The sequence below is a fragment of the Triticum urartu genome, chromosome 7A (genome assembly GCF_056163025.1).
Source record: "Triticum urartu cultivar PI428250 chromosome 7A, HENAU_Tu73, whole genome shotgun sequence".
Lineage (NCBI taxonomy): Eukaryota > Viridiplantae > Streptophyta > Magnoliopsida > Poales > Poaceae > Triticum > Triticum urartu.
In genome coordinates this window covers 313204961-313217671 of record NC_141879.1, presented here as the reverse complement: position 1 = coordinate 313217671, position 12711 = coordinate 313204961, and positions in this window count along the sequence as shown.

Sequence of the window (12711 nt, the reverse complement as noted above, 5' to 3'; positions counted from 1 at the left end):
GAAGCAATCCAAGACTTGTCTATTGGCAAGATTCGTCCAATGGAGGTGAAGGAGAGTACCTCGTCCGTCCAAGTGGAAGCTTCTACCTCACGACAAGGTGAACCAAGAGTTGACATGGAAGAATCCACAAGTGGGACACATCAAGATGAAGAAAACGAGGAAATGCATCAAGATGAACCTCATCAACCTCCTTCTCCACCACGACGAGAGAACGACTACGTCAACAATGAAGAAGGTCAAGAAGAAGGACAAGATGATGAAGAAGATGTTCCACCCCGACCCAAGAAAAAGCTCTCACGAGTTCGAGTAAGAGTCTCAAGAGACCATCCCATCGAAAAAATCTTCAGTGATATCCAAACCAGGAGAATCACTTGCTCTAAAACTCGTTTGGCTAATTTTTGTGAACATTATTCATTCATCTCTAGCATTGAACCTATGAAGGTTGAAGAAGCATTGGAAGATCCGGATTGGATAAATGTTATGCATGAAGAGCTACACAACTTTGAGATAAATAAAATGTGGACATTGGTCGAGAAGCCCGACAACAACCACAATATCATTGGTACCAAATGGGTGTTTCGCAACAAGTAAGACGAAGATGGTCAAGTTGTCCGCAACAAAGCACGTCTCGTCGCCCAAGGCTACACTCAAGTTGAAGGTATGGACTAGGTGAGACATATGCCCCCGTTGCTAGACTTGAGTCCATCCACATCTTACTTGCCTATGCTAATCACCATGATATCACCTTGTACCAAATGGATATTAAAAGTGCTTTTCTAAATGGTGAAATTGAGGAGGAAGTTTATGTTAAACAACCTCTTGGCTTTGTCAATCCTAAGAAACCTGGCCATGTTTACAAACTTCACAAAGCTCTTTATGGTCTTAAACAAGCTCCTAGAGTGTGTTATAAATGCTTGACCAAGTTCCTTATTGAGAAAGGCTTTGAGATTGGAAAAATAGATTCTACTGTTTTTACTAAAAGGGTTAATGGTGAATTATTTGTGTGCCAAATTTATGTTGATGATATCATATTTGGTTCGACTAACCCTCATTTTAGTGAAAGTTTGGAAAGCTAATGTCGAAGAAGTTTGAGATGTCTATGATGAGTGAACTCAAGTTCTTTCTTGGTTTGCAAATCAAGCAAACTAAGGAAGGCACCTTTGTTTCTCAAGCAAAGTACACCAAAGACTTATTCAAGAAGTTCAACATGCAAGAAAGCAAAGGTATGAAAACTCCCATGCCTACAAGTGGACATCTTGACTTGACCAAGGATGGCAAATCAGTTGACCAAAAGGTTTACCGATCTATGATTGGATCATTGTTATATCTATGTGCCTCCCGTCCCGACATTATGCTAAGTGTGTGCATGTGTGCACGATATCAAGCAGCCCCCAAAGAATGTGATCTTAAGGCTGTGAAAAGGATAGTGAGATACTTAATACATACACCAAATTTTTGCATTTGGTATCCTAAGAGGTCTTCTTTTGATCTTGTTGGCTACTCCGATTCGGACTACGCTAGAGACAATGTTGATAGAAAGTCCACTTCGGGTACTTGTCAATTTCTTGGTAGATCTCTTGTATTTTGGTCCTCCAAGAAACAAAACTTGGTATCCTTATCCACCGCCGAAGCGGAATACATTGCCGCCGGTTCATGTTGTGCTCAATTACTTTGGATGACCCAATCTCTTAAGGATTATGGGATCTATGTGAAACATGTTCCATTGCTTTGTGACAATGAGAGTGCTATTAAGATTGCTCACAATCCCGTGCAACATTCTCGAACTAAGAATATTGAAGTTCGTCATCATTTCATTCGAGATCATGTTGCTAAAGGGGACGTTGATCTTAAGCATGTTCGTACCAATAAGCAACTGGCGGATATATTCACCAAACCGCTTGATCAGTGATACGTCTCCAACGTATCCACTTTTCCAAGCACTTTTGCCCTTGTTTTGGACTCTAACTTGCATGATTTGAATGGAACTAACCCAGACTGATGCTATTTTTAGAAGAATTGCCATGGTGTTATTTTTGTGAAGAAATAAAAGTTCTTGGAATGACCTGAAAATCAACGAAGAATATTTTTGGAATATATAAAAAAACTGGCGAAAGAATCAAGGCCAGGGGCCCACACCATGTCCATGAGGGTGGGGGGGCGCCCCCTGCCTCGTGGGCCCCCCTGGTGCTCCACTGACCTCAACTCCAACACCATATATTCACGTTCGGGGAGAAAAAAATCAGAGAGAAGGATTCATCGCGTTTTACGATACGGAGCCGCTGCCAAGGCCTAATCTCTCTCGGGAGGGCTGATCTGGAGTCCGTTCGGGGCTCCGGAGAGGGGAATCCGTCGCCATCGTCATCATCAACCTTCCTCCATCACCAATTTCATGATGCTCACTGCCGTGCGTGAGTAATTCCATCGTAGGCTTGCTGGACGTTGATGGGTTGGATGAGATTTATCATGTAAACGAGTTAGGATTTGATCCCTAGTATCCATTATGTTCTGAGATTGATGTTGCTATGACTTTGTTGTGCTTAATGCTTGTCACTAGGGCCCGAGTGCCATGATTTTAGATCTGAACCTATTATGTTTTCATGAATATATGTGAGTTCTTGATCCTATCTTGCAAGTCTATAGTCGCCTATTATGTGTTATGATCCGTTAACCCCGAAGTGACAATAATCGGGATACTTACCGGTGATGACCGTAGTTTGAGGAGTTCATGTATTCACTAAGTGTTAATGCTTTGGTCCGGTACTCTATTAAAAGGAGGCCTTAATATCCCTTAGTTTCCAATAGGACCCCGCTGCCACGGGCGGGTAGGACAAAAGATGTCATGCAAGTTCTTTTCCATAAGCATGTATGACTATATTCGGAATACATGCCTACATTACATTGATGAAATGGAGCTAGTTCTGTGTCACCCTATGTTATAACTGTTGCATGAGGAATCTCATCCGACATAATTATCCATCACTAATCCATTGCCTATGATCTTTTCACATATTGTTCTTCGCTTATTTACTTTTCTGTTGCTACTGTTACAATCACTATAAAACCAAAACTATTGCTTTTGCTACCGTTACCGCTATTATCATATTACTTTGCTACTAAATACTTTGCTGCAGATATTAAGTTTCCAGGTGTGGTTGAATTGACAACTCAATTGCTAATACTTGAGAATATTTTTTGGCTCCCCTTGTGTCGAATCAATAAATTTGGGTTGAATACTCTACCCTCGAAATCTGTTGCGATCCCCTATACTTGTGGGTTTTCAAGACTATTTTCTGGCGCTGTTGCCTGGGAGCATAGCTCTATTCTTTGAGTCACTTGGGATTTATATCTGCTGATCACTATGAAGAACTTGAGAGATAAAAGAACCAAGATTTTTCCCTCAACTACGAGGGGAGGTAAGGAACTGCCATCTAGCTCTGCACTTGATTCACCTTTTGTTTTGAGTAAACTTGTGACACCTACTCCTACTATTCATTCTGATATGTCACATGTTATTTATGATGCCACTTCTGCTTTGCATGATACTTATGATGAAACTACTTCTATGCTTGATAATACTGTGCCACTAGGTGAATTTCTTGATGAACAACTTGCTAGGGCTAGAGAGAATGAAATTATTGAAACTGATAATATTGATGAAAGTGATGATGAAGATTCTCCCCCTCGATATGAATTGCCTATTGTGCCTGAGGGTTATGTTATGGATGAAGAAACTGCTAGAGACTTTTTAGCTTGCAATGATAGAGCTGATCTTAAGAAATTATTAGTTAAGCTTAAAGAAAAATCTTTGAATGCTAGAATGAAATATGACCCTGCTTTTGCTACTTCACCTATCTTTATTTCCGATAAGGATTATGATTTCTCTATAGATCCTGAGTTAATTACTTTGGTTGAATCTGATCCTTACTATAGCTATGAATCTGAAACTGTTGTGGCACATCTTACTAAATTAAATGATATAGCCACCCTGTTTACTCATGATGAGAAAACTTGCTATTACTTTATCCTTAAGTTGTTTCCGTTCTCATTAAAGGGTGATGCTAAAACATGGTTTAATTCTCTTGATCCTGGTTGTGTGCGTAGTCCCCAGGATATGATTTATTACTTCTCTGCTAAATATTTCCCCGCTCATAAGAAACAAGCTGCCTTAAGGGAAATATATATTTTTTTGCAAATTGAAGAAGAGAGTCTCCCACAAGCTTGGGGGAGGCTTCTCCAATTACTTAATGCTTTGCCTAATCATCCTCTCAAGAAAATGAAATACTTGATTTATTTTATAATGGACTAACTGGTGCTTCCAGAGACCACCTGGATAGTTGTGCTGCTTGTGTTTTCAGGGAAAGAACTGTTGATCAAGCTGAATTGCTATTGAATATTATGCTGAGTAATGAAAATGATTGGACACTTCCTGAACCATCTCCTAAGCCAACTCCGAAGAAAAGGGGTATTCTATTTCTCAGTCCCGAAGATATGCAAGAGGCAAAGAAATCTATGAAATAAAAAGGTATTACAACTGAAGATGTTAAGAATTTACCACCTATTGAAGAAATACATGGTCTTGATAACCCGACACAGGTAGTAAAGGTAAATTATCTCTATAGATTTGATAAATGTGAAATCCCATCTACTAAGTTTGCTAGCCAATGCTTGGAGGAGTTTGATGACTTTATGGTTAAGCAAGAAGACTTCAATGCTTATGTTGGTAGACAATTGAAACGTAATCCTTATATGATTGAACACTTGAGTGGTTATATGTCTAGAGTTAAAGGTGAACTTAAACTTATTAGTAAACATGCTTCTATGGTTACCACTCAAGTAGAACAAGTACTTAAGGCTCAGAATGATTTGCTCAATGAATTAAATAATAAGAAAAATGATAATGCTGTTAGAGTCATGACTAGAGGGGGTAAAATGACTCAGGAACCTTTGTATCCTAAGGGCCACCCTAAGAGAATTGAGCAAGATTCTCAGAGAACTAATATTGATGCACCTAGTTCTTGTAAGAACAAGAAAAAGAAAAATGATAGGACTTTGCATGCTTCTAGTGAACCTGTTGTAGACACACCTGGGAATCCGAATGATATTTCTATTTCTGATGCTGAAACACAATCTGGTAATGAACATGAATCTAGTGATAATGTTAACAACGATGTTCATGTGGATGCTCAACCTAGCAATGATAATGATGTGGAGATTGAACCTGTTGTTGATCTTGATAACCAACAATCAAAGAATCAACGTTATGATAAGAGAGACTTTGTTGCTAGGAAGCACGGTAAAGAAAGAGAACCATGGGTTCAGAAACCCATTCCCTTTCCTCCTAAACCATCCAAGAAAAAGGATGATGAGGATTTTGAGCGATTTGCTGAAATGATTAGACCTATCTTTTTGCGTATGCGTTTGACTGATATGCTTAAAATGAACCCTTATGCTAAGTACATGAAGGATATTGTTACTAATAAAAGAAAGATACCGGAAACTGAAATTTCCACCATGCTTGCTAATTACACTTTTAAAGGTGGAATACCAAAGAAACTTGGAGATCCAGGAATACCAACTATACCAATGCTCCATTAAAAGAAACTATGTTAAAACTGCTTTATGTGATCTTGGAGCCGGTGTTAGTGTTATGCCTCTCTCTTTATATCGTAGACTTGATTTGAATAAGTTGACACCTACTGAAATATATTTGCAAATGGTTGATAAATCAACTGCTATACCTGTCGATATTTGTGAGGATGTGCCTGTTGTGGTTGCAAACGTTACTATTTTAACGAACTTTGTTATTCTTGATATTCCCGAGGACGATAGTATGTCTATATCCTTGGTAGACCCTTTCTGAATACTGGAGGGGTTGTTATTGATTGCAATAAAGGCAATGTCACTTTCCATGTTAATGGTAATGAGCATACAGTACACTTTCCGAGGAAACAATCTCAAGTCCATAGTATCAATTCTATTGGAAAAATTTCAACGATTATTATTGGAGGTTTTGAATTGCCTCTTCCTACTGTCAAGAAGAAATATGATATTCTTATTGTTGGGGATGTGCATATCCCCATTGAGGTAACCTAGTGTTATTCGAAGTTTCTCCGGTTTCATGCGATTCGGAATGTGTTCGTTAACAAGACTTGATCAACCTTGTTAGTGGATTCCTTTTGATGAGCATGAGATGGATGAAGTTAGAAAGCACAGCCTTCTGTACCCTTCTTTTACTTTCTGTTATTTACCTTAAATAAAGTAAAAATAGTATTTTCCATCTGTTTTCTGAATTATCCTTGCAATAAAAAATACCCCGAAAATAAAAGTTCTCCAATTGCCCTGAAAATGAAATATGATATTTTCCAGAATATTTAAGAATTATTGGCACTGAGAACACATCAGGGGGACCCATCGTGTGCCCACGAGGGTGGAGGGCGCGCCCCCTGCCTCGTGGACCCCACGTGGGTCCCCTCCACTTTTTCTTGCACCCACACACTTCGTCTTCCTCTAGAAAAAATCATCCACTAGCTCAAACCCGAGTTCTAGCTCATCTTGCTGCCATTTTCGATCTCCTTGCTCAAAGCTCCATTCACAAAACTGCTTTGGGGGATTGTTCTTCGGTATGTGACTCCTTCAATGGTCCAATTAGTTTTTGTTCTAGTGCTTTATTTATTGGAAATTTTTGCTGCTTAGGTGACCCTGTTCTTGAGCTTGCATGTCAAATTTATGTGGTCAAATGTAGTTTTAATGCATGATGTAGCCTCTAGGCACTTGTAGGAGTAGTTGCTATCAATTTTGTTGAGTTTGGTTCACTTCTATTTTGAGTCACTAAAAATTTTAGAAATTTTTCAGGGGAAGAAATATGTTTAGGAAAATGTACCAAGGTGGTTCGTTAAGGAAGCAAGGCCCAAGGCCCGCAATACGCGAGCCGGACAATGAACTACCAAGGGAGGCTCAAGTGCGGCCTTGTGAATGGTCGTCAGAGGATTTCATGATCCATGCAGGCATCAAGGAATAATTTGACGCATATGTGCGTAACGCTGATCTTGAGAGCTTCATGTCAGATATGTGCCGGCAGTACCTCTATTTAACTGATTCATTTGTGAGAAGGTTTAAATTTACATCCTCGCGCAATTCTCACAATGTCCTATTTGATATTTATGATAAATCTTATACCATGGACTTAGAAGATTTTGATACTGCTTGTAAACTCCCGCAGTGGGGTAGTGCTAATGAACCTCGCAAATCTGAATTTAAAGAATTTCTTGCTAGTATCACTGTGGGGGAATCTAGATAAATAACACAAGCTACCATAGGGAGCATTCATTTTCCTGCCATACATTATTTTGCTCTCTTTGTGGGTAGATGCATTAACGGTAAGGATGAGGCATGTCACATGTGTGTTCCCGATCTTAGTGTTCTCAAGAGTGCTGTATTAGGAGATAAACAATACAACTTGGGGGCTATTGTTGCACGTAGGTTGCATCTTAATGGTTTAACTGGAGATTTGTTTGGTGGAATTTATGCAACTCGTGTAGCTAACTTTCTTGATATACCCATACGCGGGGATGATATTGAGTTTCCTCCTGCTTATCTAGATTATAATGCTATGGTTCGTCATCAGTTTGTTGAGAGGAACGATCAGTTCCTCCAGTACCGACTAATCTTTGATAGACGGTGCACCATCCATGTTGCTCTCCTTGCTCCTGCTTTCTTTGATTTTCAGACAAAAGGGAGATATGTTATAACCAGGAAGGAGGCGAATGAGTACGAGAGGAGGATGGAGGCAGCTCGCCTCCAAGCTTCAGCTCATGAGGCAATTGCCGCTGCATCTCAGTACGACCCCGGCTACAACTTTGGTCCATGGGCATAGACCAACATAGGCCAAAAGCCTAAGATTGGGGGGAGTACATATTTCTCACCGACATTACATTCATGTTCACACACTCATGCCAGTTGTCGGTGCTCATACTTTTTCATTGTATGATCCATGCTAGTTTATTTTCTTTTTAAGCTTTCTTCTTGTGTGTCTGAAAAACCTTAAGAAAAACCAAAAAAAGTAGTTGTACCTTTTAGCTAGTTTACTTTCCATGCCTGTAGTAGTAGTATTTAAAAAGAAAACCCAAAAAGATTTCGCGTTCTTCTTTTGCTTGTTAGGAGCTTTCCCGTGTAAATTGTTTTATTTCCTTTCTTTTCCTTGGGGGTCGAGAGGAGAAGACCATGATGAAAATGTTGAGTGGATCTCATATGCATTATTGTTGATCTAACAAAGAGCCCATATTACCTTGTCTTCTCCCTTGAATTGAATGATTGCAGATTCCGGCTTACTCCAATGCACGTGCACTATTATTATTATCAACACTATTCGGTTGTGAAAGTGAAAGGCAATAATGTCGATATATGATGGACTGATTGAGATGAGAGAAGCTGGTATGAACTCGACCTCTCTTGTTTTCGTAAATATGATTAGTCCATCATTCCTGATTCAGCCTATTATGAATGAAACATGTTTGCAATGACAACTAGAGATTATAGTTGCTTATGCCATGCTTAATTTGCTAGGAATTTATAATGGTTTACCTTGCGTGCCAACATGCTATTAAAATGGCTGTGATGTGGTATGATAGGGTGGTATCCTCCTTTGAATGATTCGAGTGGCTTGACTTGGCACATGTTCACGCATGTAGTTGAAACAAAATCAACATAGCCTCCACAATATTTATGTTCATGGTGGTTTATATCCTACTCATGCTTGCATTCAGTGTTGATTAATTTTAATGCATGTTCATGACTGTTGTCTCTCTCTAGCTGGTCGCTTCCCAGTCTCTTTCTAGCCCTCACTTGTACTAAGCGGGAATACTGCTTGTGCATCCAACTCCATAAACCCCAAAAGTTGTTCCATATGAGTCCACCATACCTTCCTATATGCGGTATCTACCTGCCATTCCAAGTAAATTTGTATGTGCCAAACTCTAAACCTTCAAATGAAATTCTATTTTGTATGATCTAATAGCTCATGTATCAACTAGGGCTGTCTGTATCTTCCATGCTAGGCGGGTTATTCTCAAGAGGAGTGGACTCCGCTCCTCACTCACGAGAAAATGGCTGGTCATCGGGATGCCCAGTTCCATGCTCAAACTAAATCAAAATAATTGCAAACAAAATTCCCCCAGGATTGTTGTTAGTTGGAGGCACCTGTTGTTTTGGGCAAGCCATGGATTGATGCTTGTTGGTGGTGGGGGAGTATAAACTTTACCATTCTGCTTGGGAACCGCATATAATGTGTGTAGCATGGAAGATATCGAGATCTCTCGGTTGTTATGTAGACAATGAAAGTATACCACTCAAAATATTATTCATCTCTATTTCAAAATCGAGCTCTGGCACCTCTACAAGTGCTCCCTAGGTGGTTTTGATAATTGATGACAACATATCTCTTGTTGGACTAACATTTCTATCTAGCATGTTTCAGATAAGTTCAACAATGGAGTGGCATGGACTAAAGGTTGTGGGAACTCCTTCAATATGCTAAGGACAAAGGATTGGCTAAAGCTTCAAGCTCAAGACTCTTCATTTTACATTTTAGTGATCCAAGATCACATTGAGTCCATAGGAAAAGCCAATACTATCAAGGAGGGATGAGGTGTTGCTTAATGAGCCTCTTGCTTCATGTGCTTAATTATATGCTCCAAAATCCTCAGCTACTTTCCCACTTCCACATATGACCTAAACCCAAAGCCAAACTCGGACCTACCGATTATTCCTATCCGGCGCCACCAAGTTTCACCTGTCATAAGCCACTGCCAAACCCTAGCAATTCGGTTCTACCGATAGGGATCTCGGTCTCACCGAGATGGGATTGCAAACTCTCTGTTTCCCTTTCGTAACTTTTCGGTCTCACCAAAAGAGCGAATCGGTCCCACCAAGATTGCAATGTAAACTCTTTGTTTCCCTTTTATAACTTTTCGGTCTCACCGAAAGAGCAAATCAGTCCCACCGAGTTTGCCGGACCAACTCTCTGGTTAGCTTATTACCAAACTCGATCTCACCGAGTTTGTGTAATCGGTCTCACCGAGATTACGTTATGCCCAAACCCTAACCATATCGGTCCTACCGAGTTGCATGTCAGTCCCATCGAAAATCTCTAACGGTCACTGGGTTTACCTTTTCGGTCCGACCGAGTTTGTTGATTCGGTCCCATCGAAATTGGAAAACTGTGTGTAATGGTTGGATTTTGTGTGGAGGCTATATATACCCCTCCACCTCCTCTTCATTTGTGGAGAGAGCCATCAGAACACATACACAATTCCAACTCATATGTTCTGAGAAAGAACCACCTACTCATGTGTTGAGACCAAGATATTCCATTCCTACCATATGAATCTTGATCTCTAGCCTTCCCCAAGTTGCTTTCCACTCAAATCTTCTTTCCACCAGATCCAAATCCTATGAGAGAGAGTTGAGTGTTGGGGAGACTATCATTTGAAGCACAAGAGCAAGGAGTTCATTACCTACACACCATTTGTTACTTCTTGGAGAGTGGTGTCTCCTAGATTGGCTAGGTGTCACTTGGGAGCCTCCGACAAGATTGTGGAGTTGAACCAAGGAGTTTGTAAGGGCAAGGAGATCGCCTACTTCGTGAAGATCTACCGCTAGTGAGGCAAGTCCTTCGTGGGCGATGGCCATGGTGGGATAGACAAGGTTGCTTCTTCGTGGACCCTTCGTGGGTGGAGCCCTCCGTGGACTCGCGCAACCATTACCCTTCGTGGGTGGAGCCCTCCGTGGACTCGCGCAACCATTACCCTTCATGGGTTGAAGTCTCCATCAACGTGGATGTAGGATAGCACCACCTATCCGAACCACGGGAAAAACATTCGTGTCTCCAATTGCGTTTGAATTCTCCAAACCCTTCCCTTTACATTCTTGCAAGTTGCATGCTTTATTTTCCGCTGCCTATACACTCTTTGCATGCTTGCTTGATATGTATTGTGAATGTTGAAATTATGCCTAAACTCCACTTAAACCGAAAAAGCTTAAAAAATTGCAACTTTAGCATTAAGTGTCTAATCACCCCCCCTCTAGACACATCTACTTCAAGATCCTACAAGTGGTATCAGAGCTTTGGTCTCCATTGCCTTGGTTTAATCACCATTGGAGGAAGATGGATGTGTCTACCTTAGGGAGTCTTAGACATAGAGTGCCTATTCTTGATGGAGAGTATTTTCATGAGTGGAAAAATGAGATGCTTGTAATTTTCAATCAATATCATTTGAACAAGTATATTGCTAGCCCTTGTGCACCTCATATTGATCTTTTGCATCCTACCCTAGATGAAGATATTGACATGATTCGCAATCTTAGAACTATTGAGCTCATCATTAGAGGATTGCCCAAAAATTTGATTGCTAGTTTGCCTACTCTTAATTGTGCCTATATTATATGGAAATTTCTTGAGTAACGATTTCCCGATCATTCCTTGAAAACTTTGGATGAAATTCTCCATAAATCTATTGCCTTGAGTAAGATGAACTAGAGTGATCCTAGTTTTGGTAATTGTCTATTTGAACTTACCAATCTTAAGCATGCTAAAGGAGATGTTGGAATCATTAGTGATATCATATTCGAATCTATAAGAATTCATAAAGATGACCACTTTGATGATCATTTATCTAATGAATTACCCTCTCTGGGAAATGATGAGTCACAAGATCATGGTGAACATGGATACTATGATGATGATGATGATAGTGACTTCGATCTTGATGATGCAATGAGACATTTTGGTCTTATGGCAAATCTTCGGGGATATGAGTCAGGAGGAAAGGAATGGGTTCTTGATAGTGGATGTACTGATCATATGACCGGAGATGAAGAGATGTTCCGTGAGCTTGCTGAAAATGACGGCCCTCGAAAATATGTCACCTTTGGTGATAATTCAAAGGGTAAAGTGGTTGGCCTTGGTAAGGTGGCCATCTCACATGATAGTTCCATTCAAAATGTCATGCTCGTTGAATCTCTTGGCTACAACTTACTTTCAGTATCTAGACTTGCTGATTTCGGTTTGAATGTCCTATTTACCGAGGTAGAGTGCCAAGTATTTCATCGAGACAATCATAAAATGGTCTTTACCGGTATGCGTAGAGGTGATCTTTACATTGTCGATTTCTCTAAAAAGGCACAACCTAAAACTTGCTTTATTGCTAAATCCTCAACAGGTTGGTTGTGGCATAGACGACTAGGTCACGTTGGCATGAGAAACCTTGACAAGCTTATTAAAGGAAATCATATCCTTGGAGTTAACGATGTCATATTTGATAAGGATAGACTTTGCAGTGCTTGTCAAGCAGGTAAACAGGTTGGAGGAAGACATCCCGTGAAGAACATCATGACCACAAGGAGGCCACTCGAGCTACTTCATATGGATCTTTTTGGTCCCAACGCCTACAAGAGCCTCGGAGGAAATTCTTTTGGTCTAGTTATAGTTGATGATTTTTCAAGATTTACGTGGGTATTCTTTCTTAATGACAAGTCGCAGGTCCAGAAGATCTTCAGAAACTTCGCTAGGAAGGCCCAAAATCAGTTTGACGTGAAGATCAAGAAGGTTCGGAGTGACAACGGAACGGAGTTCAAGAACGCAAATGTGGACACCTTTCTTGATGAAGAAGGGATTTCACACGAGTTCTCGGCTATGTACACACCTCAACAAAATGG